This window comes from Hevea brasiliensis, unplaced genomic scaffold (genome assembly GCF_030052815.1).
Source record: "Hevea brasiliensis isolate MT/VB/25A 57/8 unplaced genomic scaffold, ASM3005281v1 Scaf327, whole genome shotgun sequence".
In the NCBI taxonomy this organism is placed as follows: Eukaryota; Viridiplantae; Streptophyta; class Magnoliopsida; order Malpighiales; family Euphorbiaceae; genus Hevea; species Hevea brasiliensis.
Genome location: NW_026614837.1, coordinates 1 through 17566, shown reverse-complemented (window position 1 = coordinate 17566; position 17566 = coordinate 1). Strand labels below are relative to the sequence as shown.

At 31.0% G+C, this 17566-nt stretch overlaps 1 pseudogene; it reads left to right on the top strand.

The window, feature by feature from the left end:
- The first annotated feature begins 6350 nt into the window (after window positions 1-6350).
- LOC110634129 (putative pentatricopeptide repeat-containing protein At3g18840) lies at window positions 6351-15680 on the top strand (annotated as a pseudogene).
- The last annotated feature ends 1886 nt before the right edge of the window (window positions 15681-17566 follow it).

Genomic DNA, 17566 nt, shown 5'->3' with positions numbered 1-17566 from the left:
AAGTGTGAAGAAGTTGAGATAACATGAAAATTTAAGAAAATCATGCTTGATGGTGACGGTGCCAATTTCGGCCAGCCATAGTCCCTTAGGGTTTGATGATATTTATTTAAATTGAACATGTGATTAGGCTTAATTAAGTAGGTGGAAGTAGTTTGTAAGCTTTAATTTGAATGATTTGTACAAATCATGAAATTAGGGTTTATGGCACTTAGAAAGTGGGAAAAAAATTAGAGATTTTTGAAATTGAGACAAATTAACCTAATTGAGACTCAAAGTGGTCAATTGGGACCAATTAGGGTGTGTTGGAATGGTGGAAAGTGAAAGCAAATTCGGATTGGTAAGGGTCCAAATCTATACAGCAAGACCTTGGTCCACTTAAAGGACCAAAACTGTAACTCTGCTACTCCAATTGGTGTGAGGCCAATTGAAAATGAAAGTAGACACATAATGCCACCATTTTCATATAGAAACCTGCCCTGAAAATGACTTTAAGTTAGTGAACAATTAGGTCAAAGCTGGATTTGGCACACTGCCACTGTACAGAAATGACCAAATAAACAGTGTTTGTTCATTTGACCATAACTTGGTCTAAGAATGTTCAAATGACCTGATTTTTAAACCATTAGAAAGCTATGACATAGTACTACAACTTTTATGAAGAACACCAACCCAAATTCTGCCAATAATCAAGTCGAATTGTCACCCAAACTTGGGTCACCAAAACCACAAGAACCAAGAATTTGCCCTGAATTCTGGATTGTAACTAATCCGGCCAGCTTTAGAAAAATAGGCATAACTTGAGCTACAAAACTCCAAATGGAGTGATTCAAAAAGAGAATTAAAGCTAAGACAATAAGGAACAACTTTGATGAAGGACATTTAGCCAAATTTCCACAGTAACCAGACCAATAGAATAATAGAAAATAGTGACCCAAAACTGAAAATTTACAATGTCTCTTAGGAAGCTTACAAATTGAAATGGCAACCAATGCCAACCAATTTGACACTTAAAATGTGGTATGTGGGTGTCATTAGAATTAACATACCCCTTAAGTATGAAAAAGTCAATATTTTTACTTAAATAGTGTCATAAATAATGTCACCATACACAAAAATGTAAAGGATCGAATTTAAGAACCGTAATGAGTAGGATAAGTCTACAAAGAAATTATTGGAATTAATTATTGAAAATGGATTGAATGGATGCTGAAGCACTTTAAATTTATGTGTTTTAGTTGAAAAGGGATCTTCGAAGGAAAAATGAAAATTAGAGTAGACTAAGTCAACAAAGAGGTTTGTGCACAACTAGTTTTCCATTTATAATGTTTTGCATATTTCCTTTCATTAAATGAGTTTATTTTCTTTATGCATTATGTTTCTTAAGTATTGAACTTATTTCAACAATTATGAAAATGTATTACATTATGAATGAGTTAGTTTTGGGAAATGGTTAAATTATGATTTTATTGTTATTATGGATTGAAAGGAATTTTGCTTTGGAAAATTATGATTGGAATATGGTTACATGGAAAATGGATAAAATATGTTTTGAATTATGATGGGCATAAAAATTATTGGATATTGGAATTGACATTGAATTGAATTGTATTGTGATTTTATGCTCACAAAAAGAATAATGAAATTTATGATGTTGTTTTATATCTCACTACAAATGCTTGACATGTTATTACCCGTCCCTCATTTGTTGACGAGACATTGGAGTTAGCTTTGTTTTGATTACTATGGTACTTGCACATGCTTAGATCCTCCTCTTATCAGAGGTTAGATCTAAGTTTAACTTGGCCCTTTTTGGAAGTAATTTGTTGTGTGGATGTAATGTGCACGACAATTCGATCTCCCCGACCATAGAGAGTGAGAATCACTTCAAAAATGGCCCTTACGGATTAGTCTTGCATAGAGTTAGTGAGATTAAGAATGGTTTTTGGAAAATGAGCAATGGTGATTTTTAAAATGAGAATTGTACATAATTGATTTTAGTGAAATTTTATCTTTATTTCCATAAATTGATGGAATTATTTTAAATGTTCAGTTATGATTGCCAAATTGAATTTCTTGATCAATGTTATTTAAATACTTGATTTGTATCATTGAAAATATTGACTTTGATTTGATGAATTTCATGATGTCCAAATTCTTTGCTATAATTTTGTCAATGTATAGTGTATTATGTTTTAAATTATAATTGTGCACCACTGAGTTAACCGCTCAGCGATAGCTTTGTATGCTGTCGCAGGTGAAAGGAATATAGAGCAGCTGAGTAAGATTCCTTGAAGACACATTGGGACTAACTCCGGATATATCATAAGTATACCCTTGTACATTAGATTTTGATATATTCATGTAATAATATGTATATAAATTATTTGAGTAATTGTATAAAAACTCTTGTAATATTATTTTGGTATGTAATGAAATGAAAATTATTGTAATATTAATTTGAGAATTATTTATCTATATATTTTTGTAATATTAATTTTATTAACTTAATGAACGTAATATTCATATTTCTTCATGAGTTTTGTAATTAATGAATGGTTTTCTTTATGATAAGTTTGGCTTGAAAGTGAATTGAGTTGGCTGCTGGGAATAATTTATTAATTGCTGAGATTGAATTGAGAGATTAAATTGATTTTATTGGAGTTGTGGTTGAGAAACTATATTGAGAGTGTTTTTCTTTTCAGGTTTGAAGAACTGTTTTCTCAAAATACAGCTGACACTCTGCCGAAATTTTGAAAAATTTTTGTAATACCAAATTTTAATCAAGGATTTGATCCATGACCAAAATTTCAATTAAAGGCTTTTTAATAAATATTCAATGTTCCCACCACTATAAAAATGATCAGAAATTATTTTAAAATCCCTTGTAGTATATTTAATGGGTTACCGGTAAGCGAAGTACGGTAATTAATTAAGTGTACTACGGGATCATGTTACATCTTACGAAGAGTAGGGTGTGACATGATCCCTATGAGCAGAGCACATCGAATCTATAGCTTGATATTGTTTATATACATTTGTTAACTGAACTTGTTCCTTATATGGTTAACTTTATATTTTTATATAATATATGATATTTTTATTAACTAATTATTGTAAATTTTATTATTATATTAATTTATGTTTATTACTAATTATATAAATATAATAATTATTAATTCATTATTTTTTTTATTATAAAAAAATTGAAAAATTTTATTTTGTGACTAATTATAATCCATCACAAATTTGTGACAGAAAGCATTCCGTAAAAAAAAAAAAATCAAAACAATTTGTGTCGAACAATAATTTGCGATGAACTTTTTGTCACTAATCTGTCCGAATTTTATGAAGGATTTGTGCTTTAACCAGCTAACATTTTGTGACGGATGAATGAATTCTATCACAAATTTTGACAAATTTTCCATCACAATTCCTTCACAAATTTGTGATGGCATTTTCTTATCCGTCATTAAAAATTTATAACAAACAAAATTGTAACGTCAATTTTTTCGTCACAAAATTGTATTTGTGACGGATTTTTCCGTCACAAATTTGAATTTTTCTTGTTACACTATTTTTTGTGGACTCTAAAATTTAAGTAAAGACATTAGTAAATGAATAATTGTTTCCTCTCTTTTTGGGTTGTTTAGTATGCAAATCCTAGTTTCCACCTCAAATGAGTCAATTTATAGATAATCACTCTAATGAATGAGGCACCTATCCAATAAAAAGTAAGTTTGATTCTTCTGGTCTTTTTTTTCAAAAGTTTAATTATGTTCAGTTAACATTAATGGAAGTTGAGTAGTAGAAAGAAAAAAATTGTTATTCGGTTCCATTATTTGTCCATTATAATTAAAATATTATACTTAGACTTGTTTGTTTTATGAAAAATATTTTCTGTATTTTATAGTGTTTGAGATATTTAAGAAAATGAATTAAAGAAAAACATTTTCCTGGTCAGAAAAAAAATTAAGTCATTTTTCATTTTCTAGATTTTGATAATTTTATTGAAATGTGAAAATATTTATATATACACGATATAAATACATATCATTAATTTAATATTACAATCAAATAATGAAAAATATTTTCTTTTAGAACTTTTTTAGCATTTGGGGCATTTAGGGAATGAGTCAACAAAAAAAACTCTTCTAATTAAAGGAATTTTAAAAAAAATAACTTTATGTTTTTAAAAGATCAGTAAATTATTTTTTAGATTTTGATGATCTTATTAATATATGAAAATACTTATATATGTATAATATAAATATATACTATTAATTTGATATTACAACTAAACAATAAGAAATATTTTTATGGAGATTTTTTGTAAAATATAACTTTTTTAAATTATATTCTGTGAAATAAACGTAACACTAATTGAAATACGACACACCTAATAAAATTAATGCAGATGATAAATTTGATATCTTTTTTAAGAAAAGTATAAATTTAGATTTAGTATCATGTGATTATGTTTTTTTTTTTTAAACTTACGATTTACTTTGACTAACGTTCCCTATAAGAAAATAAGTCAGTGATAAAATGTCAAATGAATAATAACGAGTCTCATAAAATTTAATTATGTATATATATTAAAAGCAATTTTTTCTTTTAAAAACAATAACTATTTTTTTTTTAATTTAAATGTCACTCTTTATCGTACTTACATGAAATAAGGGATTCACTTCGCTTCAACATAGTTACCACAATCTATATTTCCAAAAAGCAGATCATTGTGATATTATTGGTATTTTTGTGATGGGTTTAAATGGTGATTAAAATAATTGATTTTTTTCAATATGAAAAGAAATAAGGTAAAAATGTAATTTCATTATTTTTTTAAAAACCTACTATAACTAGTTTGAGGGATTTTTTAAAATAAAATTAAAATTCAAAGATTTTTTAATAACAAATTAAAATTAAGAAATAAAAATAAAATACCTAGCAAAGTCAAAGATAGACTATAAAAATTATTCTCAAATTAAACAAAAGGTATAATATAAAATGTGTTGAATTTACGAAAATGATAACCATTATATATCCATTTATCACAAAAAAAAAATACATTCAAAAGGTTAAAAAAGCATAAAATCACACTATATTAAATTATATTATCCTTTATTTTTGTTTTATTGATTAGAATTTGATTCTATTAAAAAGGTGTGCGAAAATTATTTAAAAATTATGAATATATTTGTTTATACAGGATAGAGTATTCTTAAAATTATTTAAAAAAAAATTAATTTCGATACGTGTAAAATGCCTGAAGGATATCTTAACTATAAGTATTGATTTAGAAATTAGCAATCAAATAATAATGAATATTGAAAGAATAACAATAATGAATATTTAAAAAAATAAAATTTTCTAAAAAGGGATCTCTTATAATTTAATTTAAATATTATAAAATGTATTAATTAATTTAAAATAAATAAATAAAACCAATTCATTGATGTTTATGGTTCAAAAGCATTGTTATTAAATTCAAACTGATTTAATAGGTTGACCTAGTGAACCAGTGATCTGAATATAAAATCGATCAATTTTATCATTAAATTAGATAAAAAGTTAACCCAAAAAATCTAAATGACCCGGTAATTAAACAAGTGACCCGTTAACCTAGTTACCCATTAACTCGATCAATTTAAAAATTTTTAATTTAAAATTTTTTAAAATATCAGTCATATTGATATTTTAATAATTAAAATTTTAAATTTATATCTAGACAATGAATAAGATATTTTTAGCTATTATTGTTAATTTGTAGTAATGCAAGAAATTTGTTAAAATATAAGTTTATTTTATTTTTAATATATAATTAATATTTCACAAATATTAAGAAAATTATTCAATTATAACAATAATTTTATTTTATATATCAACTATAAATGTTGAGAATAAAAATATTTAAAATTTAAATATTTTTAATATTTTTCATGTAAATTTGAATAATATTATTAAGAATATTTAAATATATTCTAATAAATTTTAAAATATTAATTTTAAAATTAAAATTTAGTTGATTAAAGTTATTTAATTAATTAATAAATTTAATTTGTAATTAATGTATATTTAATTATTTTTTTTTAATGAACCAACTGTTGACGAATCTGATCACTCAGATAACTATGACCAAGAGTACATTCTGCTTCAATTCTGCAAGAGTAACCCAAATTTTCAATCCAATTCATCTGCACGGAAGTTGCATCTGGCCCAAGAGCAGCGTCCCTTAAAATGAAGGTTGGCCTGTTTGGTTGTGTTTCAGGAGGAACTAGCAACTGGAAATGAGATTCTTGGGCTGAGCGCGAGACACCAACCCGTTACAGCTAAAGGGCCGAGGTGTATTCCTTTCTTCCTTCTTTTTATATTTTTTTCTTTTTTGTTTTTCAATGTTCTTAATTTTGTATACCCACATCAGTTACTTGGGGGGAGATTGGATTGAGAAAATGGAGAACAGTGTGCTGAGGAGATTGGATTGTGTTTCTCGTCACCTTTTGCTACCACTTGAAATTAACAATCTTGCTCTCTACCTGGTTTGATTATCTAACTGACATTGTTTTTCACTTTTCTTGAATTATTTTGTACTGTGTGACACTAGGTGCACGTCTTTTGTTGTTGTTGTTGTTGATGAACTAAGGTTTTAGTAAAAGGTGGGCAAGCAAAGCAAGAGGAAGCAGACGAATAGTTATAGGAGGCATGGTATTGGCTATTCATGCCCCCCTTTCAATCCATCGGAGTCCTAGAACCACCACTCCTGGCAAGGTATGTATACGTGTCTTCTCAAAACCTTTTTTTAGATTGAATTGGTTGGGTTTTCTTTAATTTGTTAAATTGGCTATATATTTTACTTTGTTTTTGGTTGATTAGTAAAATGGAATCATCTGTTACTCCTTGTAATCCTTATGAAAGTTATGTGCATTTTGGGATTTTGTTTTGTTTTCCCTTCACTATGGAAAACGTATCAAACCCTGATAGGAACTGTTATTATTTACAGAATAATGTGTTGGCCAGTACTTACTAGTGGTGCTTACTTTCTATTATTTGTAACTTGAAATTATATGCTGTGATGTGAACAATGTGGAAACTCATTGCATCTGAGTTAAGGTTAATTTGGGTTGTATTTTTAAGTAAAAGTAATTTGTGAGTGCTCCAAAGTAAGTAAAATGTGTGAAATAGTGTATAAAAGATTTCTTTTGCTGGTCCTTACATGAAGGGATTAATTGAATTCAGGTACAATATGCACTGGGAGGTGTAGCCAGGAATATTGCCGAGTGCGTTTTGCAGCTTGGAACTAAGCCTTACCTGATTAGTGCTGTGGGCATTGACATGGCTGGTGATTTTCTTTACTTTTCCCCCCTTTTCAACTATGAGAACTTTACATTTTTTTTTTTTTTTGGAGTCATGTCCTACATAGTTATACAATCAAGCCTTGTATTTTTGCACAGATCACATTAACTTTGCTACATTATCTGAAATTGATTGTTGGTACAAACAAAAATTCCAGCCTTTTGAAGTTGAGACACTTTCACATCAGTTTCTGCCTATGATCTGTTTTTGCTAAATACCTTAGAATCTTAATGTTTATTACAATTGAACTTGCTGTCCCACTGTTGTTATGTATTTGTTGTTATTCTATGATTATGTATTTGGGTTTGAATCATTTCATTACTTTGTTCCGGTGATTTTATAGATTCCTGCCTCAACTACCCAAGTCTCCTTGTTACTTGTATACAATTGCAACTAAGTTTCATTTGTACATGAGTGTCATCCATAAACTTGTTTATCTTGTGCTTAAAGTTTATTACTACCCCCACAACTCCATGTTACTTGTATATGACTGCATGTAAGTTTCATTTGTGCATGGGAGTGTTCTACATAAATTTGTATATCATGTGCTTAAAGTTTACTACTACTATAGCATATCAGATTTAGATAGTAGTTGATATTTCTGAAACTGAGAATTTCTTTTTATTCCTTGTTATAGGGAACATGTTTTGGAGTACTGAAATTCTTCTGGCTTATCCACAAAAGGTTCAACTATGTGATGTATGGAACCTAAATAATGTGTGGAACGTAAGCTTATTCATAGCAATATATTTTATTCTTTGTTCCTAATGCACACACAATTGCCCTGTATGTTTTATTTCCAAATCTTACTTGGTTTGCCATTTTAAAACACCATAGGAATCTAACAATAACGCATCAATTCTTGTTATGAATTGCCTACTAGGATGAACCTGTTATCTTGTCATTGGAGTCCTAACAAGCTGAATGATTTTAATTAGTCTTACATGATCAATTTCTGGCATCTTCATTTTAACCATGATTGACTCCTTTCCTCGGGTATATTTCTTACTGAAATTGCTCATGACAATGGAACACTGAGGAATATGGAGTCTGCCTCAAAATCATTTAGAGTTAAATAGTTAGGTAAAATGGTATGTATGAGTTGGGATTGAAGGTGCTGAAAAATCTCAAAAAGGCATTTGCAAATTTACTCTTTTTTTTTTTTTAATCTCTCATTTGGAGAATTATCTTCCTTGGGAGGTGAAGTTAGAGAGGACTTTAACATGCACTAGTTTCCAAAAGAGATGGGGAGGGCCAGCTTGATGAATAGATAATTTGGAATATAATACAAAACTGGTGAATTTTCTGCTTTTAGATTGTTGAACAAGTAGGTTGTTGTGGGATGCAATATTGCAATTTACATAATTGTTGGTATCTCCCCAGGACTGTTGCACAAGTAGGTTGTTGTGGGATGTAGTATTGCAATTTACATAATTGTTGGTTTCTCATGGATATCTGGTTTATTTAGGAGTTTTTATATAGGAAAACAGAGTGTCCTCAAGTAGATTACTTTTACTATTTTTATGCTTTTGAGGGAGGAAAAGCCCTCTTTCTATGCATGTCAACTTGGATTAGAGTTTTGAATCATGGGAATTCATAGCATTTCGAGAGGAAATGTGGTCCTTTACTTGGAAGTTTTTATTTTTATTTTTTATTGTTTTCTTGGCAATCGAATAGCACATCAATGAAGAGGTTGGTAAATTATTGGTGGAATAGGCATTCAAAAACACCAAGATGTCAGAACTGCTGTCATATGAACATTTTTGACATGTGTGGAGAGTTGGTGGCTGATGTTGCAAATGTAGAGGCAGTTGTAAGTTTATTTTGAATAGATTACATTTAGGAGTGAGCATTCGGTCGGTTTGGTTCAAAACCTAGCCGAACTGAAAAAACCGAAAACCGAATTTTATATAAAAGTAAAAACCGAACCGAACCTATTTATACATACAGCCGAACTGAATCAAAACGATAAAAATCGGTTCAGTTCGATTTAAATATTCAATTCTTTTACATCTGTATTTCTTCCTTCAATATGTAGAGTGACCACCCAAATCAATTCCAAATAACTATCCGAAACACAAATTTCCATTAATATAAACTCAATATCACAATCATCCAAATCAATAATAAAAGAAACATTACAAATTGAACAAAATAAAATAACAAATAAATGGAAGAACATTGCTAGATCTGCGAAGAACACTACAGTGTAGATCTATTGTGCAGATGTTGTGGCTCTTTAGGCAACGGTGTTGGGCTCTAAAAAAGCACATGCAAAGTTGAGACCAGAACAAAAAGAGAAGAGAAGGAGAGGTGGGCGTCGGGCAGAGAAGAAATGAAGGGGAAGAAAAATTAATGGCGTAGAGAAAAACAAGAGGATAAGAGAAATTAAGGGAGATGAGTGGCACTGGTTAGAGAAGAAATAAGGAGAGAATGGTGGGAGAGGTGACTGGCGGCAGACTTGATAGGGAGGAAGAAATAAGGTGGAGATAAAGTTAGGGTTTTAAAGAGTATATATATGTATAAGAATTGAACGGTTGAGATTTCTTTAAAAATATGAATGGTTGAGATTAAAAGTCGATTAAAACTAAATAAAAAGATAAGGCACATGTGACTGTTGGGTTTCGAGGCTGGTACCTCTTGGTACTTAAGAATGGGCTTTGCCTTTAAGCTATGAGAAAGGAATGTGCAAATATTGTCTTTTAATTAACTTTTATTCGGTTCGGTTCAGTTCAACTGAATTTTTTCTCCTCAAAACCAAACCGAACCGAAATAACGAAATTTTTAAAAATCAAAACTGAACCTAAACAAATTATCATATAAACAGTATTAAATTACCGAATTAAAGCAGTTCGGTTCGATTTATTTGGTTCAAACCGAATAATGCTCACCCCTAATTACATTGATATAGGATCCATTTGACTCCCAATTTATATGGGCTTCAAGAATAATATTAAATTTAGGTTTCAGAATGCTAATTGTTTTAACTATGATCTCATCCCAATTCCCAAGAAAAAAATTCGTCACCCCTGAGTGGATTCTGCAATCCAAGTGCAATATTTCTTCTGTTTCTGTACTGCTGGTTGATGCAAATCTCATTTCTCCTGCTTTAGAAGCTGCTTGTCAAGGTAATAACATATCACTGGACCCTCTCTCTCTCTCTCTCATGCATGTATAATTGATGTAGCTGTTTATGAACTTGATGCTACTCATAATTTCTCCCTTCATCTTTCTACTTCTTTTTCCTTTCTTTCCCATTTTCCAATGAATTTTTTTACTCAGTGGCAATAAAATATAACATCCCAGTTCGGTTTGAGCCTGTTTTAGTTGCAAAATCCACAAGAATCACCACAGTTGTTAACAATGTGAGTACATTTATTTATTATTATTATTTTTTTTTTGCATATGTATTCTGTACTGAACCAATATTACTGACAGACACAGTGCTCTTCAATATGGTCACTTCTGTTTTCATTGTTCAGAAATCAATGATAAATCAACGATGTGTTATTTTTTTAGAATGCTCAATGACATTCTTTTCATTATCTCCTTTGCTTTTTTCTGAATCAAGTGTTATTGTGATCATGTCAACTTTCAGAATTAGAGAGATCGGTATTACTAGCTTCTTTTTATGCTCATTGTTCTTTTTTACTGTTACCTTGTGGTGTATCACATTTCTTTTGGATAATCAAGAAGGGTTGAGGATTTTGTACAAATATGTGTACATATCAGGTGAATGATAAGTAGTTTTAGGATAACGTCAATATACTTCCATTACATTTATTCATAAGCGTAAATTGTGCTTCATTTTTCTATGCGGTAAATATTTGATTTAACTTCCAAGAAAAGTTGTATGGCATGGACATTCTGTTTTGAGTTTGAACAGCTATAAAATATCTGATTGGGAAAAATCATATTAAACATTATGGAATATGTCATTTAAGTATTAAGTTAACCATGCATGATGCTTTAAACCAAAATTTAATAACTTGTTTCAGAGAAAACTCCCTGATTTACTTTGTTCATTCATTTTTGAACTATATCTGATGTAAAGGATTCTACAGGTAACTTCTGCATCACCCAACGAAGATGAGCTTATTGTCATGGCAAATGCTTTGTCTTGTGGAAACATGTTTCATCCAATTGAAAAGGATAATAGCAAAAACCGTTCAACAGAGTCTTCATTCCAAATATTAAAATCTGCCATCTTGGTTTTGCTAGAGAAGGGTATAAAGGTAGTTGTTGTGACTCTTGCTGCATATGGAGTGTCTTATGCTCTAAGGAGTCAAACTTCATGAGAAGTAATTTGGAAAGAACCAAAAAATATGGAATTAGCAGATGGTTGTATGATATTGTAGCATCAAGCTGTCCTTCAAGTAAATTTTTGGGTGCTATGCAGGCTCAGGGGAGTTCTCATCTTTTTGCTGTGCATTTTCCTGCACTTCCATCCTCAGTTGTGAGGCTTACAGGGGCTGGTGACTGCTTGGTTGGTGGGACACTTGCTTCTCTTTGAGCTGGCTTAAATATCATGCAAAGTGTTGCAGTTGCCAAAAGTGCTATTGAGGCAGAGACCAATGAGGCTTCATCATTTAGTTTGGCCACAATTGCAGGTACGAGTAAGAACACATGTTTGTACATTTTGGTACAAAGGGAATTGGATACATGAAGTTTTGTTCACAAATAACATTTGAAATGATGGAAGAATGTCTCCCCGAAAATGATATATAAAAAAAAAAAAATTAAGAACAAGCTTGTGATCAACTCTCCAGGCATCTATTTGATAAAAGATGTTACATCAATCTAGATGGTCTAAGCAATAGCTTTGATTCTTTATGGTTTTATGAAGAATTGCCAGGATCAATAGGGCTGATGATGGAATTTGTTTTGTGCAGATGATGCAAGGCTGGTGTATTCTGCTGCCAAAGTTTTGTTGCTGTAAATCAAATACAATGCCGAAATGTTGAACTGGTCATATTGTTGTAAATCAAACAGAAATGGGAGCTTCTTAGGATGGTATCATGGCTTTCTTCACCTCAAGAAACGTGTTGGACAGACCAATTTCCTTGGAGATTCATGTCTGACTTAGCAGTAAAAATCAAGCATTTGGCCTCAATTCAGAAGATAAAAGATAATGAAAGATTCTTTAATGATGGCAATGATTCCCCAATCTTGTATCTAATTCAGAAATGTAAGCTCTGAGGAACAAGTTCATTAACCTTCTAAGCCTGGAGTACCATGATGGCTATGGCTTATGTATAATGTTAACCTCATATTCTATTTCTTTTTTGTGGCTGTCATGTTTTGGTAATGTTATCATTAGTTATGGGTGAAAAGGTCAAATGCTTATTTGGTAGGACTAATGATAATTTTTTAAAGTGATTTTTTTTTGGAAAATTACTAGTTTATCTATTTTAATGAAATCAACTATTCGATCTTTCTATTTTCAAAATTATATTAATTAGTTTTTATATTTTTATTTCGTTTACTATTTTAATTTTTTCTCCAATCATTTTAAGCAACGGTGTAGATTTCATTTAGTTCCTATATTTTGAAAAATAAATTTAAATAGTTTCTTTATTTTTTGAATTTGAACCATTTAATCCTTGTAAAAATAGTCTCTCTTTTAAATAGTTGATGGAAAGCTTGATTTAAATTAGGGATTAAAAAGTAAACAAAATAACTAATAATGTATTTTTCAAAATAATTCAAAAAATTGCAAGCATTTTTGCTATAGCTACTCAGTCAGGAGTCATGCATATGCATAAGATATTACTACTTTTTACGACAAGTCGTTTACAGACAAATAATCTCCCGGTTAACTACAGCACAAAAGAAGCCCGTTCATAAGTTGAAGCGAAACCCGTCGGACGGTAAACAGCAACGGATGCAAAACGCATCGTTTTCCCTATATTAAAAGCCTCCCTCGCAATTTTCCCTCCCCTTTTGAAACTTTAGAATGATTGCCAGTATGCCATAGCAAGGCAAAAATGTCTCTGTTGTTTTCATTTCTTTGAATTAAGAAAGAATCTCATAGCGGAAAATTCTCTCTAATATGTGGATGTAAATGAGGTCCCTGAAAGATGGTCACAGATGTCAAGTCCAGTCCATAAAGACGGGGTTGACACTACGTATCTTCACCTCCAATCAACTCATTAATCTCTACTCTAACCATGGCCTTGCACGAGAAGCTCAAAGTCTGTTCGACGAAATGCCTGAGAGAAACGTCTTCTCTTGGAATGTAATAATCTCTGGGCATATAAAAGCCCGCACCTTGTCACAAGCAAAAGTTATATTTGACTCTGCTTCTGTTAGAGATTTGGTTATATTTGACTCTGCTTCTGTTAGAGATTTGGTCACTTATAATTCAATGTTATCGGGTTATGTAAGTCCTGATGGGTATGAATCCTATGCGCTTGAATTGTTTATTGAAATGCTAAGGGACCTTTACAAGATTGGAATATATGAGTTTACTCTCACAACTATGGTTAACCTGTTTGCTAAACTGTCTATGTTGTCTTATGGGAGGCAGGTGCATTCGTATATGGTTAAAACTGCTAATGATAAAAGTAGGTTTGCTGTGAGTTCTTTGATTAACATGTATTCCAAATGTGGGAGTTTTCAAGCGGCCTGTGAGGTGTTTAATGGATGTGAGTAAGTAGCTGATACAGTTTCAAAGAATTCTATGTTGGCAGCTTGTTGTAGAGAAGGTGAAATGGACCTAGCTTTGAGGCTGTTTTGGAGAGAGAATTAGTTCAATGATACGGTTTCTTGGAATACATTGATTTCAGGTTTTGCTCAAAATGATTATGAGGAGGAGTCATTGAAGTTATTTGTTTGCATGTTGCACAATGGTGTGAAATGCAATGAGCATACTTTTGCCAGTCTTTTGAGTGCTTGTACTGGTTTAAGGAACTTGAAGCTTGGAAAGGAATCCATGCTTGTGTTTTGAGGAATGGTTTGAGTTCAAATCCATTTATAGAAAGCGGCCTCATTGATTTTTATTGCAAGTGTGGGAATATGAAGTATGCAGAATCAATACATTTAGCAAATAGGATTGAAAGCTCCTTTTCAATCACTTCTATGATTGTGGGGTTTTCAAGACAAGGAAACATGGTGGAAGCACGTAGGATTTTGATTCTTTAGCAGAGAAGAATGCTATTATTTGGATGGCTTTGTTTACTGGGTATATGAAATTACTAAAATGCAAAGCTGTTTTTCAACTGTTTAGTGAGTTTAGGTCTAAGGAATTAATGGTTCCCGTTGGTTTGATCCTTGTAAGCATGCTTGGTGCCTGTGCATTGCAACCTGCACTTAGTCTGGGAAAGCAAATTCATGGTTATGTATTCAGAATTGGAATTGGAATGGATAAGAAAATGACCACTGCTATGGTTGACATGTATTTAAAATGTGGCAGTATAACATATGCGGAAAAAGTTTTCCAACAAGTTACTGAAAGAGATTCTATCCTTTACAATGTCATGATAGCTGGCTATGCTCATCACGGACATGAGAATGAAGCTATCCAGCTGTTTCAGGAAATGATGGAGAAAGGACTCAGGCCAAATGCGGTAACTTTTGTTGCACTGCTATCAGCTTGCCGTCACTGTGGATTGGTAGATTTAGGTGAAAGTTTTTTTAATTCCATGACCGATAAATATAACATATTGCCTGAAATTGATCACTACGCAGGTATGATTGATCTTTATGGAAGGGCTAATCAGCTAGAAAAGGCATTATCGCTCTTGAAAAAGATTCCTATAGAACAACAGGATGCTATAATCCTTGGGGCATTCTTGAATGCTTGTAGGCTAAATAAGAATGCAGAATTGACAAAAGAGGTGGAGGAGAACCTGTTGAAGATTGAGGGAAATAATGGGGCTCGATATGTGCAGTTGGCTAATGTTTATGCAGCAGAAGGGAACTGGGCTGAGATGGGGAGGATAAGGAAGCAGATGAGAGGAAAGGAGGCCAAGAAGTTTGCTGGTTGCAGTTGGATATACCTAGATAATGGAGTCCATATATTTACCTCTGGTGATAGAACCCACAGGAAAGCATATTCTATATATTCAATGTTAGCATGTTTGAATACAGTGCTATATGAAGTTTCCGGAGTAATCTGTTAAGATGACAATGTTCTGATTGTTAATGTCGACATGCCAACAGAACTACTGTAGGGTATAGAACATACAAATATGTTGTACAGTCTTGCTTCTGTATGGAGGCTCACTTGTTAAAACATGAAGTACTGAGGGTCGATTCACCAGTCATGTTCCGGAGGTATGTGGAAATATTATAGAAGCAGTCAATTAGGAGAGTTTTCATGGATATTACCATAAGCTTTCTCTGCAGTTCCAATGTTTATACCACACAAAATATTGTCAGTTTTTTTTCTCAAAATATTTGGGAGCATATAAACACTAATTTAAGTTTTTTTGTAAATAATCATTTTGATAAACAATATTGTTAAATATTTTTAGTTATGCATCTGGTGGTACTTGACTCTAATTTTCTTTAATATTAAATTTTTATTTTCTTAACCATTAAAATAACATGTTAAATTCTATATTTTTATAGTATTTTTGATAATAATAATAATAATAATAATAATAATAATAATAATAATAATAATAATATCAAATAGACCTTAATTAATTTTATATTGGACACACTTAATTACAAAATTTTAAAAAATTGTTACAAATTAAATTGTATAATGTTTTCAGTGAGACACTTATTAATTCTCTTTAATAGTTAATTTCAGTTTTTGTTTAATTATTATTCATCTAAACATTTCTCTGAGCACAATTTTATATTTACATATTTCAGGATATTCTCATATTTAAATCAGACAGTCGACTACCAAATTTATTAAATTTAATATTAGCTTTTTAGTTTCCCAGTTTTGACAAGTGAATATGATTAATTCATTATATGCTTTAGTTTTTCATTCAGGTGATGCATTTTCCCCCCTGACAGGAGTTGGCAACTCACCTGAAATTTCAGTTTCTGAAACGACCTGTACAGAGAAGTAGGGTAGCAGGGTGGGAATGACAACTAGAAGAGTGACGAGCCAATACAGAGGGTTTGGAGAGCAGGCTTCCACTAGTGCTCTATATGCTGTTGTAGATACAATAGGTGAAGGGAACCATACATCACCAAAAATATATACCAGAAGACTATGCTTACCAGATGAAGAAGTGCTGGATCCCAGTGAAGTAGTTGATGGAGATTGCCATTCCGCAATTTACAGTCCACATTACACAGGTATACATTGTAGCTCCAAGGATCTCGTAATCAACTACTTAACCATCTCGTTGGAAAGCCTGATTAATCATGGATTTGGTGGTGATGAACAAGATTGTTATAGAACTAAGAACTCCATTACACATCCAACAGAGAATTCGGTGCCAGCTGAAGAGGATGCTTTATACTCCCTCTTGATAGAACAAAGAATACTGTAAAGAGATGAGAAACAATCAATATGCCATTGTCTATTTCAAAGCATAACCTTTCTGTTGAATAGACAAATAAGCAATATTGCTTTATATTTCAAATCACCTTTGTGATGCTGCAATCCATATTTATTGCTGCAGATGCAGTTTTCCATGTAAGATCTTAGGTGACAGTAATTGCAGACCTTAAGGATTTTTTTTTGTTTTTTTTTTCTCATCAGAAGTAAATTTCTTAGAAGTTTAAATTCCTATTGTTTTTAAAAAAATTTCTGAAATGTAAATTATTTTCTGCTATTAATAATAATAATAATAATAAATGAAAATAAACTATTTTAAAAGTTTCATTTTAATTTTATTTTATGACGAGTCAATATAATCTATCAAGAATTTTATTTAAAATTGAGACAAATTATTTAATTAAGGAGAATTAAGTGCAATTTAAAATTAAGACAAATTATTTAATTAAGGAGAATTAAGTGCAAAATTAGGCTAGTACCTTAATGGGCAAATGTTTATCTTATAACTTAAAAAACAAGGGTTTTAAATTCAACTAGAACAACTACTATTGCACCCCGCACGAAAAGTTTATTAGGTTTAAAGTGTAAATAAGCACCTTATCGAAATGATCAAGATTCGAACTTTATACTTTTTAGTCTATAAAGTTCTAATATCATATCAAAAAATTACTCAATTTAAAAGTTAAAACTTATCGATGAGAGTTAAAAAATAGTTTCATATCTTCATTACACTAACCTCCATGCATG